The sequence below is a fragment of the Nelumbo lutea genome, chromosome 2, assembly GCF_056320005.1.
Source record: "Nelumbo lutea isolate HS-2025 chromosome 2, American lotus-T2T, whole genome shotgun sequence".
Lineage (NCBI taxonomy): Eukaryota > Viridiplantae > Streptophyta > Magnoliopsida > Proteales > Nelumbonaceae > Nelumbo > Nelumbo lutea.
In genome coordinates, this window is record NC_142685.1 from 114,531,083 (window position 1) to 114,549,027 (window position 17,945).

The 17,945-nt window shown below is 41.6% G+C and overlaps 1 long non-coding RNA gene across 1 annotated transcript in view; it reads right to left on the bottom strand.

Annotated features, from left to right (window-relative positions):
• Nucleotides 1-340: 340 nt before the first annotated feature.
• The window catches only part of LOC148872979 (uncharacterized), a 32,030-nt gene continuing 14,425 nt past the window's right edge, over nt 341-17,945 (bottom strand). The window contains exon 3 of the long non-coding RNA XR_016106696.1: nt 341-886. This is a non-coding gene — a long non-coding RNA (uncharacterized LOC148872979). The remainder of the gene's footprint in view (nt 887-17,945) is intronic.

Genomic DNA, 17,945 nt, shown 5'->3' on the forward strand with positions numbered 1-17,945 from the left:
GCCATTGGAATAAAAAAAATAAAAAATAAAAACACAAAAAGCTATAACTTTTGGCAACATTTGTTAAATGCCACCAAAAGTAGCAGTAAAGTTGCATTTTAGTGACATTTATAAACGTCACCGAAAATTGAATTTTTTTGGTGATGTTTGTAAATGCCAACGAAGATTGACCTTTTTGACGACATTTGTAAATGTCACCAAAAGCTAAATGTTTTGGTGACATTTGTAAACATCCCCGAAAGTTGGGTTGAACGACACAAATCTTTTGGTGAAATTTTCAAACGTCGCAAAATTATTTTGTGACTTATATACACAATAATTATGTAAACTTCACAGAAAATTTTCCACGACAAACACCAATTTTTTTTTTGTAGTGGTTTAATCAATCACAACCTACATATTTCTTAAACAGGTAATCTAGATGACTGGATGTATGTATATTTCAGCTCATCCTTTGTTTTAGCTACATGCACGAATGATATAGAGGTTTTCAGTGGATGAAGAATTGAGTGGTTGTCTGATTGGTGTCACTAAAAAGCCACTCAATACCTGTCTTTCCCATCAAAATATATACACATATATATAGTATTGCCAAAAAGAGATTCAAACCCAGCAAAGCAGCAATCTTTCTACTTTGCTTTAGCAATCTTCTACTTTGTCTTATAAGTTGTGCTGCAGAATAGATATGGATTCGTCAACATTGCTTGAAATGATGAAAATTTCCCTCAATCTTTGGTAAATAGCCATGAGCACATATGCTCACGTTGTCATCCGTAGAGGACCAACATGACCTCATTGATATATTGCATGGAAGCAGGTCAACAATGCCCTTCTTCAATATCCAACGATGGGTGGCAACTTATCTCCGCCATTCATTGATAACCACCTACAGAGACACCCAAAACCAGATTCTTGTAAATCAGTAAACTCTCTAAGCATCTATAGATTAATAAACTTCTTGTTTTGGTGCAACAAGATAAACAAAACTTAAACATTATCAATTAATCCTTACCGAAGAAAAACCACCAGTCTCCTGGTTCAGTAATATCTTTGGTAACACAGCTATTAGCTGCAAGACGAATCTATATTCAAACGAATCAAATAAACTAATTATTGGAAGGGTCCTCCAACTTGACAATGAAGACTCAGAAATAGCTAAGCACCTTGATATTAACCACTTAGATATGAGCACCAGCATACTGGAAAATGGTTAGAAAACCCAATCTGCTGGAACATGTAGCATCGTTGACATATGCATGGGACAATGCATGATCATTTCATCAACTTCACCTAAATGTGACGACAATATTACCAGCACTTGATGGTTGACATCTAAGAGGCACTCAAAGGTCAATACTTAATGGTATTGTTTTATTCTTATATCCTTCACCATACAACAAAAGAGTGATGGATCCAGTAGTGGTTTATCTTTCTCCTGAAAGATGCATTTCAACCAGGCTGCAAGTATACAAAGAGGGGTAAAGTAGAAAAAAGAATGAAAACAAAGAAAAGGTTATCCAGATAACCAACTCCATACATGTGCCACAGAAAAGACCTATAGAAGGCTATCTAAATATAGTTTCTTCCACATTTCAGTAGTGAAAGCTTATAAACCTGGCTAATAAGTAATCCAATTGGCAAGATTGAAGTCAAAATGACATTCCAAGGTTCTATTAGGTCTTATATTTAATATTCACCACTTCAGTTTTCTGCTTATAAACAGCTGTTTTAGCCATTTGATTGTATCATTCTAAACAGCTTTTGACGAAAGAGAATGCCAAGAACCAGATTAAAGCCAAAATCACTTGAAAGAGTTTCTGTATAGCCAGCTTATCACTTCTTACTTGTGAACAACCCCAGTAAATTGTCCTCTCTTGGAAGGGTATATTTAACCTAGTCACCAAAAATGAAGCTCGACTCTTGCTTGCTCCAGGATAAGATAGAAATTCCGTGGGGGCAAAACCCACTCCTTTGTTCTTTTCAAAAGGGAACAACTTCACCAGGCATTCTGCATGAAGAATCGCAGACAGCCCTAACTCTACATCTTCCCACTTCATTGAGGAGGGCTTCATACAAATGAATGCCATCTTCCAATTTCCAAAAGGTTTCTCATGATGGGAGATAGATAGAAGCGCAGAACCCCCTATCTTGGTGATCCTACTCTTGGTTCCTAGCGGAGGGAACAGGTTCGATGAAGGAACTTCAAGAACTAGTTTTACTTCGGAAGAACAAAAGTAGTCCATCAATTGGATGAGAGACTTCCAACCTCCTGAAGCTAGCTCTTCTGGGATACAGATACTTCTTGCCTTGTCCAACTTCTCCCATCTACTCAAACGAATAAATCTGCCCCATTTGTTTTCCTTCAGCTGAATGCAAAAGATTCTTCCTTTGTTAACTCTCTTGTAGTCAGCGAACAGCCTCCGTTTGTCTTCCAAAACCTCCTGGATAAACTTCCCGGTCCAAAGAAAATCCTCCTGAGTCAAGACTGTGTCCAAACTCCCTTGCCTCTTTCTGTTGCTGTGATTTCATCTTCTTGTCTTTTTGTTCTATTTCAAAAGATTTTGATCCAACTACTGCAAACCTCTTCATTTTCTCGCACAAGTAAAGAACTTTAAGACGAAGGAACTGAGATTTATCGCCGGTCACCAGTGTTAACATTCTGCTCGCACATCTCAATAAAATCATTTTTACACTTTCTGGATGGTCCCCTATCCTATCCATCTTCATTCTTTTTAACATAAAAGATTTTTATTAAAAATAAAGAAAAATGAGGTCCTCCTTCCTCCTCCCCTTCCTCATTCCCCTCCTCTTAAGGAGGCCTACGCCTCACGCCTCAAGGTAGTGAAATGCCTTGTGTCACACCTCCACGTTTTAAAACATAGCTGCAGTGTGCCAGTCAAGTATACTTGCTTCAGATGCACAATGAATTAGAAGAGGAGGCAATAGAGCTAGACCCCCAGTTGAAAAGGGTGTTGCAGGACTACCAGGAAGTATTTTCGGAGCCCCAAGACTTGCCACCTCAGAGAGCTTGCGACCATCGAATTCCATTAGTAGAAGGAGCCCAACCAATCTGCATCCAGAAGAAGTTTTTAACAGAATTTTGGGGATGATACACTCCCGGTTGGCAGTTAATCACCTATTCAAAAATAGGCATATGTCTTCCTTTTTTGATTCAGACTTCCTATTTGTAAGAAATCTATAATCTTTTTTGGTTTTTGGAGGATTGGAAATTTGTGGATATCGGTTTTCCTGCTGTACAGTTTCTCATTGTACAAAGGCTCATTTTTATGTTCACTTTTGATATTAATGAATTACTTTACCTTGTTCTCAAAAAAAAAAAAAAAATCTGCATCCGGCCATACAGACAGCCATACTACCAGAAGGGAGAAATAGAGAAGCTGGTTTGAGAGATGCTGACCACTAGAATAATACGACCAAGTTGATAGACCCTGCAAAGGATACCTGTTGACCTTGCAAACAATACTGTATATTGATCTAGTGGCTAATGCACTTGACCTGTTCCTAGTATAAGACTAGAGAACTGTGGATGACCCAACTTGGCATAAGTCCAAGTGATAGTATCTTTGCTGGCTCTCGCATATCACTCTATGCCATTCTGAGGAGGGGCTTATATATACCCATATAGGTTTTTATGTTAGAGAGTTCCTCAGATTATGGAGAGCAGTTAGTAAACTTCGCTTGGACTTGTTCAGCCCGCTGGATCAATGGACAAGTGTCCAACTAGGTAGGATTTTAAGCCAGAATTTCTCAACTACCTAGCCAAACCTTTGACCATGCCAAGAAGGTTCTCTACTGACATGGCTAAAGCTTGTTTCCAATCGAGGGCCTCTGGCCACTTACCAACATCTCCCACTTGGCCATTCAGGCCTGAGATGGAAAAAGGAGTTAGTAACCCTTGTATTATATGGATGTGTAAAATACTCATAATTTTCTTCTTTAACGGGCTAGTTGTTTGATTTGGTTGTAAGCAACCATTCCATTATGACCTTTTGATCCCACTAGCAGGTTTTTTACCTATGGTAGATGTAGAAACCACTGATGTGGTCCCCACCTCTTTCTATTGTACTCGTATACAACTACTAGTTATTTAAGCGTCAGTTCACAATTAGTTGTTAGTCTTTTATTAGGACTTTAATTGTTGCCTTTTATTAGGATTTTAATTTTTCCATGTAAGCAGTCTTATCCTTCAGAATTAATATAAATAGAAAGAGGGGAGCGGCAGATTAAGCATCCTCTTCTTTTCTGAAATCCTTCCTTCGAAATCTTCTTCTCTTCTTTTCTCTTTCTCCTCTCATCCTCTTAATTTCCTGTTCATTATACACCACAGCTTGGGCTGTCAGTAGTCTCATACGACTACATGGTATCAGAGCTAACCTAGGAAATCTTATGATAGTCTGACATGGCCGGCTGCATAAGAATTTCCTAAGGTTGGAAAATTTCCAGCAAAAAAGGATCATCGGCTGAGTCTTGGAGATTGTTGGTGAAGCATCAGAGGATGACCAGCAATCAGGAAGAGTCAAAAGGAAGAACCCTCAAGATTAGGGTTCAAACTTGTTTTTGAAGGTTGCGGCCAGAAAGTCAGAAGGAAGAACCCTCAAGATTAGGGTTCAGACTTATCTTTGAAGGTTGCGGCCAGAGTTTTGCTGAAGTAAGTCAATCTTTTCTATTAAAAGGATTACCTTTTCTGGTTATTTCAAAGGTTCGACTGAAAGTTTTTTCCTCCTGAACTGTTCTTGATACATTAAAAGAATAGTTTTTTTGGTTACTTTAAGAGGTGTGGCTGAACTGGTTGTGTTCTTGTCTTGTTTCTTGACCTTTGACTGGTTCTAGGTTCAAGATTCTAGTTTCTTGACTGTCGCCAATTCTAGGACTGCAGTTAGTTTCAGCCTTGCACTCTCAGCCCTGCACTCTACGTTGTACTTGGAAGGTTATCTTTTTTGGGTGGATTGTCAACCTAGAAGGATAAAGTAGGTTCGGCTGATTGCAAATTTTGGGTGTAATTACCCAGTCTCAATGATACAAAAGGCATTTGTTGATCTTTTCTTGACAAAGAATGGAGTTTAAGAGCCAAGGGGAAAACTATTTAGGAGCTGGTGGTGCGGGTAGCATACCTGAGAACAGTTTTCAGATTACCACTGTAAAATTTGATGGGTCAAACTACCTAGAGTGGGCCCAATCAGCAATGATGGCTATTGCGGGTAGAGGAAAGCTAAGTTATTTACTAGGAGACGTCAAGGAACCAGCCAAGGAGGACCAAATATATACCAAATGGGTTCAGGAGAACTATTTGGTTATGACATGGCTGTGTAACTCCATGCAACCACATATCAGCTGAAATTATTTATGGGCAAAAACAACTAAAGAAATTTGGGATATCATGAAAGAAACCTACTCCCAAACCCTCAATGTTGCTAGGGCCTATGAGCTAAAATGTAAGGTGAATAACCCTAAGCAAGGAGAGAAGCCAGTCTCGGTTTATTTTTCCACCTTGAAATCTTTGTGGCATGAGATTGATCACTTAGAAACAATTGAGTGGGAAAGCCAGAAGGATGCACAGACCTACAGAAAGCAGGTTGAAACCAATAGGGTATTTGAGTTTCTAGCTAGTCTGAATTCTGAGTATGACATTCTGAGACAACAGTTTCTAACAAGAGACAATGTGACTCTATCACAAGCTTACTCTCTAGTGCACAGTGAAGAAAGTAGAAGGAAAGTCATGTTACAGCATTCGCCACTTGAATCAGCCTTAGCAACAACTAAACCCAAGTTTGGGGGGGATAAGGAGAGAGATATGAAGAAGCAAGACAAGAAGGACCTAATATGTGAACATTGTAAGAAACCTAAGCATACCAAAGAAACCTGTTGGAAGCTACATCCTCATCTAGTTCCCGCAAAACTCAGGAACAAAAGGGGGAATGCTAATACAACTGTTACTACTAATTGTGCAACCTCATCAGGCACAAGAGCAGCACCACTAGACACTCTAGCTGCTGTCCGAGCTGCCTTGACTCAATTGGAAAAGGAGGTTGGTAATTCAGCATCATCATCTCAGCCAGTCCCAACATCAACTCCTCCCACCTCAGCATTTGCTCATTCAGGTACACGGGCCTCATCTTATCATGCTTCAACTCCAGGTAACATTGAACATTGTTGGGTAATAAACTCAGGTGCATCTGATCACATAACTGGTTTGCCTTCACTATTTACTACCTATCACTTATCATCTGGTAAAGACAAGGTGTCTGTTAATAGGTGTAATATATGTACTGTTCACAGACTTAATACCCGCAAGTATTTTTGTAATTCTGTAGACATATTGTTATGTATGGCCAGAATAGTATAAATGCAAAGCTTCACTCGACTGAAGCTAAGTTTTGTTGAGGCCTTAACTCAGTTGCCTCTTATTCTTCTTCCTCTTCTCCTTCTTCCTTCTTCTTCTTTTCTCCTTCTTCTTTTCTTCTTCTTCTTGGCCTCCTACTCAATGTGGTATCAGAGCAGGTTCGTCTAGGCCTAGAAAACAACTAACTGAGGTCTCTCTCCTTTGCTGCGAAGGAGCTATAGTACTGATGCTCGAAGACAAGGAGAGGAATCTTTTCTATTGCTGCGGTTAGTCTTCACTGCCGAGTAGGGCTCTGCTACAAGTATGCTGACTGTTCAACTTCCTAGCACAGAAAAAGGGTTCGGCTACATGTTTTTTGCTAGTAACTGGGTTGCTTCGGCTAAGAGGATTGTAGAAATCCATCCCAGGTGTTCGAAGGAAGGCTCTGACCTAAAGGGGAGTTCGAGTTCATGACTGAGCTAGCTATTGCAATCTGACCTGAAGGGAAGTTCGAGTTCATGACTGATGACTGTGCTGCCTATTGCTGGTATTGAGATTTTTTCTCTCTTCCTGTTTATGGCTTCTTGCACGACTGTTAATGTTCCAGAATCTGAGTAGGGACAGTTCCCCTTCCTCTAATTGTATGTTGCCCTAGTCTGCACTCTAAGGGGCTGTTGATGAACCCTAGAACTTGAATGACTGTTCGGCTGCCCTAGAAAGTGGATATCAGCCGATTAGGTGTGGTGAATCACCACTCGTATTGCTGCTCCTACTGTGCCTTTTTTGGGCTGAGAAGCTGTATCAAAGTTGTGAACTATAAGTCTTTCAGACCTGGTTACACTGCATGTGCAGTTCGTATAGTGTTTTTTGTGAACTCCTACACAGTGTAGGTGATAACCCCTAGTACTGCAGTTGCAGTGTTTGTGTTTGGTTCTCTGTGAAACTGAAAATCAGCAAGTGCCTAGTTGTGGACTGTAACAGCTCTGTAAGGCAGTGTACTTGTGTTTTTTGAGTACTTCTAAACCTAGAATCATGAATAAGGAAAGATTGTGGTGCACTAATTGTCAGAGGCCCCGACACACCAAAGATACTTGTTGGGATCTCCATGGGAAACCAAAGTGGGTTCAGGATTTACCTAAGAAGCAAGGCTCAGATGTAATTAGAAGACCCGGGCAACAAGGTACCAAGAAACACCACATGGCAAATATGGTTTCTCGGAAGAATCAGCCCTCCACTTCTACTGTGCCTCAAACACCACATAGCCAACACAGCTACTCTGGATCAGACCCAAGGGAGGATATTGTAAACTCCACCACCTCTTTTGCATCCATATCAGGTAATTTTGCCACTGCTTTCCATGCTGCCTCACACAACCTTGACTCTCCATGGATCATCGATTCTGGAGCGTCAAAACACATGACTGGTATGTCCTCTTACTTTCAAACTTATCACCCTCTTTCCGGAAGAGATAAAGTGAGACTAGCTGATGGATCATACACTTCCATAGCTGGTCAAGGAACTCTCTCTCTTCCCCTCGGCCTTACTCTTTCTAATGTTCTTCATGTTCCAAAATTCCTTATGAATTTGTTCTCAGTCAGTGGTATTACAAATTCCTTGAACTGTTCTGTGACTTTTTTCCCTACCTATTGTGTGATTCAGGATCTAGCCTCGAGGAGGACGATTGGTAGGGGTCGTATGGTTGATGGACTCTACATGTTGGAGAATACGACTGGCCTTCATGTTACAGAGTCTATGAGTCAGTTCAAAAAAAGTAAAATGTATTTGTGGCATTGTCGTCTGGGTCATTTGTCTTTTGAAACCTTGAAATTGGTTTTCCCAAAACTGTGTAAGTCAATGTCTGTTTCTAATTTTTCCCGTCAAACGTGTTAGTTAAGCAAGGATTGTAGAACTCAATTCCTTCAAAGAAATTTTTCCCTATTACTTTACCTTCTGAGAGTGGCTACAAGTACTTCATTACCTTCATTGACGATTATTCCAGATACATTTGGGTATATCCAATGCGAACCCGTGAGGAAGTACCAAAAATTATCCAAGATTTTCAACAGATGGTCTTCACCCAATTTCAGACCAAGATTCAAATATTCCAGTCAGACAATGCAAAAGAGTTTTTTCATAGTGACCTCACGGAGTTCTTTGCTTCACATGGCTCTCTTCATCGGAGCTCTTGTGCCCGTCTGCCACAACAAAATGGTGTGGCTGAACGGAAGAACCGACACCTCCTTGAAGTGGCACGGGGTTTACTACTCCACATGAATGTTCCCAAACGATTTTGGCTTGAGGCTGTCCTTTGTTCTACATACCTCATTAATCGAATGCCCTCTCATTGGTTAGAGTACAAAGCCCCACATCAGCTTCTCTTTCCTAAGGCCCCTCTTCTTTCTATCCCTCTTCGTGTTTTTGGTTGTCAGTGCTTTGTCCAAAACCTATCTCCCACCCGGGGGAAATTGGACTCTCGTGCTATCTCGTGTATATTTCTTGGCTACTCATTCTCTTAGAAAGGGTATCGTTACTTTGATCCTGTTTCTCAAAGATTTTGTCTCCATGGATGTTATCTTTGTTAGTAAACCCTAGCAGATTCTAGGTTGAAGTAGAGAAGAAGAAAGAAAAGAGAAAGAAGAAGAAGAAGAAAGAAAGGTTCGGCCATACTAGAAGAGAGTCAAAATCACTCTACCCTAGCTGACCCACTTGTATTTATTCAAAAACATAGTTACAGGAAAGACCATTTTGTCCCTCATAGAAGATGGGACAATAGACCTTTCACTCTCAAGCAGATAATCCAGAATGACCAAAATACCCCTGACTCGAGCATTCTAACACTCCCCCTCAAGCTGGAGAGTATATATCATATAGTCCCAACTTGTTACAAATGTAATCTATTCTTCCCCGAGACAATCCCTTTGTGAGAATATCTACCCACTGATTTCCTGAGCTCATATGAGATGTGGTTATCACCCCACTTATCACTTTATCTCTTACAAAGTGACAATCAACCTCAATATGCTTAGTTCTCTCATGAAAGACGAGATTGGAAGAGATGTGAATAGCAGCTTGGTTATCACAGTATAGTTCCATGGGTTTGTCAATTGAGAATCCCATCTCTTGAAGCAAGTTCTTCAACTATACTAGCTCACATGTGGTATGGGCCATAGCCCTGTACTCTGTTTCTGCACTACTTCTTGCCACCACTGTTTGTTTCTTGCTCTTCCAAGTTACAAGATTGCCACCGAGGAAGGTACAATACCCTGTAGTTGATCTCCTATCTGATATAGAACCAGCCCAGTCAGCATCTGTGTACCCTACTATCTCAATAGTTCCTCCACTTTGGTATAACAAACCACGACCTGGAGCACCTTTTAGGTACCGAACAATTCTCAGAACAGCTTCCCAGTGAGGAACCCGAGGATGTTGCATAAACTGGCTCACCACACTCATAGCAAATGATATATCTGGTCGGGTAATGGTCAGGTAGTTCAATTTGCCCACCAACCTTTTGTATCTTCCAGGATCATCAAACTCTTCACTCGTATCAACACTCAGCTTGGCATTGAGTTCCATAGAAGTCTCTGCTGGTTTAGCACCTAACAACCCTGTTTCTTCAAGTAGATCAAGAACATATTTTCTCTGACATAGGTCGATCCCATGTTTTGACCTCGCAACCTCTATTCCTAGGAAATATTTCAGCTTCCCCAGATCTTTCATATTGAAGTGATCCTGTAAGAATTTCTTCAACCTGTTGATTCCATTGCTATCACTCCCAGTTATGACAATATCATCCACGTACACGACTAGCAAGATTTTCCCATCCTTTGAGTTATAGCTGAACACAGAATGATCAACCTGACATTGTTTCATCCCAAAGGCTTTCATCACTTCACTGAACCTGCCAAACCAAGCACGTGGAGATTGTTTCAGTCCATAAATTGCCTTTTTGAGCCTACACACTTTGCCAGACTCCCCCTGAGCAACAAACACTGGTGGTTGCTCCATATACACCTCCTCAACTAGATCACCATGCAGGAAGGCATTTTTTATGTCAAGTTGTACAAGAGGCCAATCATACATAGCAGCTAATGAAATCAGCACCCGAACTGAACCAATCTTAGCCATAGGAGAAAATGTCTCCATATAGTCCACACCATACATCTGAGAATAACCCTTGGCCACCAACCTCGCTTTCAATCGCTCCACACTGCCATCAGGAAGATACTTCATTGTGTAGACCCATTTACACCCAATTGTGTGCTTACCGAAAAGAAGAGCGGTGAGTTCCCATGTGTGATTATGTTGTAGAGCAGAGAGTTCTTCTTCCATGGCTTGCCGCCACCCTAAGGAGGCAAGAGCTTCCTGGACAGTCTTGGGAATGGGAACAAATGAGAGTAATGATATAAATTTGCAATGAGAAGCAGAAAGGTGAGAAGTAGAAACATAGTGTGAAATGGGGTAAGAAGTACAAGTACGTTTACCTTTTCGTAGAGCAATAGGAAGATCAGGATCTGAAGGAGGAGCAGTAGCAGGATCTGTCGACAGGGGCTGAAGTGGAGGAGGGCCCGATGCACTTCTGCGGGTATACACTTGAGTGATTGGCGGCTTCTCAGTAGTAACAGGCATAGGATGTGCATCTGCAGTAGAAACAGGAGCTACTGGAAGGATGTTCACAACAGGTACAGGAAGGGGGAACCACAAAGGGAGAGGAAGAGACCCCAACATCTGAGAAGAACGGAACTGACTCAAAGAAGGTGACATCAGAGCACACAAACGATTTATAGGATTTTGGGTTATAACACTTATACCCTTTCTGAGTCCTTGAGTAGCCAAGAAAGATACACTTAGTAGCTCGAGCATCTAGCTTGTCTAACCCAGGCCCGAAGTGTTAAACAAAACAAACACAACCAAAGATTCTTGGGGTAAGAGGAAATAGAGATAAAGTGGGAAACAACACAGAGAAAGGAGATTGACTTCCAAGGATTGACATGGGCATCCGATTGATCAGAAAACAGGATGTGAGAACAGCATCACTCCAAAAATGTTTTGGGACATTCATATTAATCATCAAGGATCGAGCAGTTTCAAGAAGATGTCGATTTTTTCGTTCATCTACACCGTTTGGTTGTGGGGTGTAGGCACAAGAAGTTTGATGAATGATTCCATGATGTTCTAGGTATTGCTGAAATAGTGAGGAGTTGTATTCTTTGGCATTATCGGAGCAAAGAATTTTAATATGAACACCAAATTGAGTGCGTATTTCAGCATAAAATTTTTGAAAAATAGGGAGCAACTCACTACGATCTTTCATAAGATAAATCCATGTCATCCTTGAAAAGTCATCAACAAAGATTACAAAATACTTATACCAATTGTATGACACCACTTTAATTGGACCCCATACATCGGAATGAACTAAAGAGAAAGGACTTGAGACACGACTATCAACTCTTGGACTAAATGAGACTCTATGATGTTTACCCAATTGACATGACTCACAATCTAATGATGAAAGATGACTCAAGGAAGGAACCAGTAACTTCAAGGCCTTGAGAGAAGGATGACCAAGTCTGCAGTACCATTAAAGAGGAGTAAGAGATGACTGAAAAGCTACTGGAGGACCACCACCATCAAGGTAATATAATCCACCTACTTCATGCCCTCCACCAATCTTCCTCCCCGTCTTGAGATCCTGAAACACACAAGAAGAAGGGTAGAAGGTTACAGAACAATTAAGAAACTTGGTTAATCTGCTAACAGACATAAGGTTAAAAGGAAACTTAGGAACATAGAAAACAGATGATAAAGGCAAGGAGGAGAGATTAACATCACCAACTCCACAGATAGGAGATGTAGAACCATTAGCAAGTGTAACTGTTTGAGGTGTGGAGGAGTGGGAAAGGGAAGAAAATACATCATGAGTCCTAGACATATGGTCAGAGGCCCCGGAGTCAATGATCCAGTGTGAGTCTTTGGAAGCTAAGCAAGCCATACCTGAATGGGCAAGTGTAGCGGTGTTCTGCTAAGATGTTTGAATGAACTGCTCATATACTTCACGTGGTACACTCACCATTTCCTTCTCAGAAGCACAAGTAGATGTGGAGAGGATTGGGTCAGTTTGCTGACTTTCAGTAATTGTGTCACTACCCTTAGTCCTAGCATGGTTAGCCCAAGTGTTGGGTGCACCACGCAAATCATAGCAGAAATTAACTGTGTGCCCCTCTAAACCACAATGTGTACACTTTCTCTGAGTATTACTCCTTCCTCTTCCCGGACCTCCCCCTGAGTCTCGGCCGCCAGTCCGGCCACTAGCCCTACTAAACATGTGACCACCACGGTTGCTTGGGAGTCCACTTCTGACACCACCACTTCTATTTCCACGACCACCCCCTTTAGTCACTACCAAACCAGATCCATCAGAGAGAGAAGAATGTTCTCCCGACTCAATAGATGTCCTCTTAAGACGAGCAAAGACTTCTTCAAGTGAGTAAGAGCAGATCCTCCCAATATTTGTACTCTAATAGGCTCATACCCATCCTTCAACCCCACAAGAAACCTTGTCACATCAAGCTGCTCACATTGTTGTTGTTGGATCTGAACATCTGATGTTAGAGATTGATACACATTAAGCTCATTACGAATGTTCCTCAAACTTGCATAGTACTGTTCTAATCTTTGACTCCCTTGCTTCAAATTGAAATACTCTTGGTACAACTGATACACCCTAGTTGTATTGTCTTGTCCAGAGTATAACTTCTTAGCATGATCCCAGATTTCCTTAGCTGTATCTAGGAACATGAAGTTCACACTAATCTTTGGTTCCATGTTGTTCTAGAGCCATGTCATTATCTGTGCATCTACTTGTTCCCAGTCACTGAACCCAGGGGAATCAGAGGGAGGTTTCTCCTCTCTTAATTGTTTTATCTTCCTCTTGAACTTCAAGAACACCTCCATAGATTTTGCCCATGGTACATAATTCTCACCATTCAACTTGATGGATGTCATTTGAACACTTAGATAGTTTGGAGAAAGCATGACACCTATTTTGTTATCATCCCCATTTTCAAATGAAGCCATCTTAATTATTTCACCTTCAAATATACAACACAACCTCACACTCTTTCACAAGACTTATCTCACTTATAACACCACCAATTCCAGCTTCTTTAAATACACATTACACACCACACACTAAGGCTGAAATCACTCAGTCTTCACATCAAACACTTGGGCTGCACACTGCAGAACCATTCACCATTAACACACTAAGACTGAAATCACTCAGTCCTCACATCAAACACTTGGGTTGCACACTGCAGAACTGATTACACACAAGGTATAGGAGATCACTTTTAAATATTTTGGAACATAAATACACCAATCACCACGACACAACCACCACCAATCTACTGCTGTTGTGAACTTCAGCAGTCGACAACTCTTCTTTCAACATACATACGAAGAGAAATGCAGAGGAACACGACTGAGATGCATATCAGTCACACTAAGCACCACCACAACCAACTTTTTGAAACAAAAGGAAACATTCACAGTTCCTTACTTGGACAAACAACAGTAGTGTTCATACCTGTCCACATTCAGCCCTCTTCGATACTGAATAGAGGGTTTAGTATACCACTCCAACGACCGGAGGCGTCCTCACCTCCAGGCCTACCAAAGGACAGCTCCTTTTCAGCCCTTTATCGAACCTCCACTCAGGTCAGTCGAAAAGGAAGAAGATGACTGTGAAAGTTGGCGGCGAACCCAGAAAGAGAACAGCAGCAAGAAAGAAATGAGGATACGACCTTACAGCTCTGATACCATGTTAGAAAACCCTAGTAGATTCTAGGTTGAAGTAGAGAAGAAGAAAGAAAAGAGAAAGAAGAAGAAGAAGAAAGAAAGGTTCGGCCAGACTAGAAGAGAGTCAAAATCACTCTCCCCTAGCTGACCCACTTGTATTTATTCAAAAACATAGAGTTACAGGAAAGACCATTTTGTCCCTCATAGAAGATGGAGCACATAACTTAAACTCAGATACAATAGAGCTTTCACTCTCAAGCAGATAATCCAGAATGACCAAAATACCCCTGACTCGAGCATTCTAACAACCTTCTTTGAAGATGAGCCCTTCTTTCCTATTTCTCCTCAGGGGAAGTGTAGGCATGAGGAGAAACTAGTTCAGCTTCCTCCTCTTCCTAATCCTTCTCCTTCTCCCCCTTCTATTCCTGATCCTCCACCTTTCCGTGTTTTTTCTCGTCGTCATAAAGGCCAACCAAGTTCAAGAGTTGTGGAGAACCCAGAAGCTGTACCTCAAGTGACATCAAACTCCTCGAGGGAAGATCATACTGAAGGGATAGGAAATCCATCATATGGACGCCCAAAGATTGCAGAATAAGGGGGCGAATTTCAAAAATTTTTCTCTCCCTTCAACTGGGAATCGAATTCCCTATTTAGAAAATCATATTTTCAATGATCATTCTTGAACCATAAATTGAACCAGATCTGAACCAAAAGTAGTAGGGAGAGATAATACCTGATACAAAGAAATAATATCTCTTAATGGACGTGTTCACGCCCAAAGTAGGATCCAAAATCTGCTCCCACTGAAGATGGCGCAGTGCAGGGTGGAGCAAAATCAGCAGTGTTCTTCCAAAAGAACTTGATCCTTCTCAAGAATCACCTGGACGGCTTGTGAATACAACTCCCACCAATCTTTTCTCCAAAAGATTGGAATCAAGATCCAATCTTGATTTCTCCCAAGCAATGGAGATCGAACTGTTGTAGGCGGCGGCTGCAGGAAGGAGGCGGCTAGAGAGTATTTGCAGGGTGCATAATTCTCTCTTCTGTGATCTCAGCTCTGAAGACAAGACTGTTGGTTGTCTGTAGTGTTGTGTAAAGGCTGTCGCCCCCTCTTCCTTTTATAGACTTAAAGGGATCAGCTCCTAATCCCATTAGGAGTTGCTAACCCAAATCATATCGGATTAGAAGTCCCTTTAAGATAAGGGATAATCCTTATCTTATCTGCAGATTAGATCAGCCATCTCCTAATCTAATTAGGAAGTTTCCATATCTAAATCTCATTTAGATCTTGGACTTTCTGAGTGGATAGGGTGTGGGCCCAATCCTATCAGTTGATCTTATCTCAGAATTCACCCCTTAATGACTAATCAAATTAGCCCAGTTCGAAATGGGCTTAAGGCCCATTTAGGGTTATGTATTCATTTGGCCTTCCAAACTGCTGCCCAGTTGGGCTTCCTTGTATGGCGTGGGACCCAAACATTGATCTACACATCAGCCACATGGGTTCAGCCCAGCCTTTGTTACAAGGCCTGACCGAATACACTGTTATGGACAGTGCACCCCCTGTAACCCATCAGATGGGCTCTATGGGCCCAACACTTACCCTAAGTGGTCCCTGGGCCAAGCCACCTTGTAACACCCAGGGACTGTGGGCAGATGCAAGATTAGCCCATCAGGCATTATCCTCAATGGTCTTACACTTAACCTCTCAGCCCATAATGATCATACACTGCCCGACAAGAGAGGACCTCTCCCTCGGCTACAAGGAACAGTGTTGCACTCTCTCATATATGGATCCCGGGAATTAAAACCTTTTGCAAATCATTTCGAAACCATAATTTATATACTTGTATATCTCATATAAAATATATTTTGCAAAACAAATCTCAACGATTGAAATCGGTTGCCGACAGTCTTGGTTTCCATCAGTGAGAGTGCATCCCCGATCATTACCTTTGTCAGACAAAGGGGCTGATCCTGTCACTATGATCACCCACTTAGATGATTTCTCAGACTGTCCCAACATACCCAGGTTTTGACCCCCGCTAAGGATCTCACTGATTGGTACATCAAAGACAGCCTAATCCGAAACCTAGTGCAGTATCATAATCGAGTCTAGGGGTCGGGTGTAACTTTCTAGTTTTGCCCATCAATCTCCAAGGTCCAGGGCAATACTGGAAATCTGGTATAGTTCAAAGATTCAATTAATCCTACACTATATGTGCCTAGGGTCTCACCCCGATAGCTGAGACAAGCCACCCCAACCGACTTGGTGGCACCACAGTGTCAGCCTTGTCAGGATAGGTCTCCCCAGACTGACCCACTGGCTGTGAACATTCTAAACTAACACGAGTCTCATTAAGTGTCCAGTTTAAGGGTATTACACAGAAACATACCAAGGGAACATGAATCAAATATGCATTTTTATTCATTTACAATAAACTCATAAAGTACATCATTTTGATTGAAGCTAAGGGCATACAAAACTATCTAACATGGCGGACCTCCAAAAACACAACTCACAGTCTGCTTAATCAAGAGAGAAGACAAAACACAATTTGACTGCTCCTGTCTTCTGCTCTTTTCTTCCTGTTCTTGTCGCCCCTACCCAGTTCGATCTCCACCTGTGGGAGTGATTAAGAACAGCTCTTGATATTGCCTTTTGCTAGAAAAGGCAACCTGAAGTCGTGCTCACCAGCCCTTCATCATATTCTTGTTGAAGAATTCAGTTCTTGCTGAAGAGTCGTCTTGTTGATTCTGCTTCACGTCACATCGTGCCATCTTCGGTGGAAGCAGTCTTTGGTTTTCTCCTTGGGCGTGAACACCTTCGTTGGGAGTTACTGTTACTCCGTATCAGGTATATCCCTCTCCCTTTTGGTTTCAGATCTGGTCCGGTTTGGTTTCAAAATTGATCATTGAAAATGCAGATTTCTAAAAGATAAGTATCCCAGAAGTATCCCATGCTTGTAATAAAAGATAAGTATCCCAGAAGTATCCCAACACAAGTAGCAACCCCTACGCCTCCCCTGTCCTGCTGGTGCAAAAAGATCTCTCAACAGGGTGACAATAAAAGATAAGTATCCCAGAAGGGAGAAATGTAGGCTCTGTGTCGATTACAAATCTCTCAATAGGGTGACAATAAAAGATAAGTATCCCATGCTTGTAATAAATGAACTGTTGGACAAACTATGTGGCTCTCAAGTTTTTTCTAAACTTGATCTCAGGTCTAGCTATCATCAGATACAAGTTAGACTAGAGGATGTGCGAAAGACAGCCTTTCAAACATACGAGGGGCATTATGAGTTCTTGGTTGTGCCTTTTGTCTTGACCAATGCTCCCTTGACTTTCCAGGCATTAATGAATGAAGTCTTCAAGCCTCTTTTGCGGAAGTCGGTGCTGGTGTTCCTGGACAATATTCTGGTGTACAGCAAGACTATAAAAGAACATACAGAGAACTTGGATGAGGTTTTGGATATTTTAAGGCACCACCAACTCTTTGCTAAGAGAAGTAAATGTTCGCTTGGGTGAACCGAGTCAGTTATCTTGGTTACATCATATCTGGAGCAGGGGTGGAAGTTGACCCTTCCAAGATTGAAAGCATGAAAGCTTGGCCATGACCCAGGACCATGACCGAGCTCCAAGGTTTCCTTGGGTTGACTGGGTACTACCAGAAGTTTGTCCAAAATTACAGGCGGATAGCTAGGTCACCAACAAATTTGCTCAAGCAAGGTGAATGGAAGTGGAACCAGGCGGCAGAAGAAGCTTTTGTACAGTTAAAGGCAGTAGTGACTACAACTCCGGT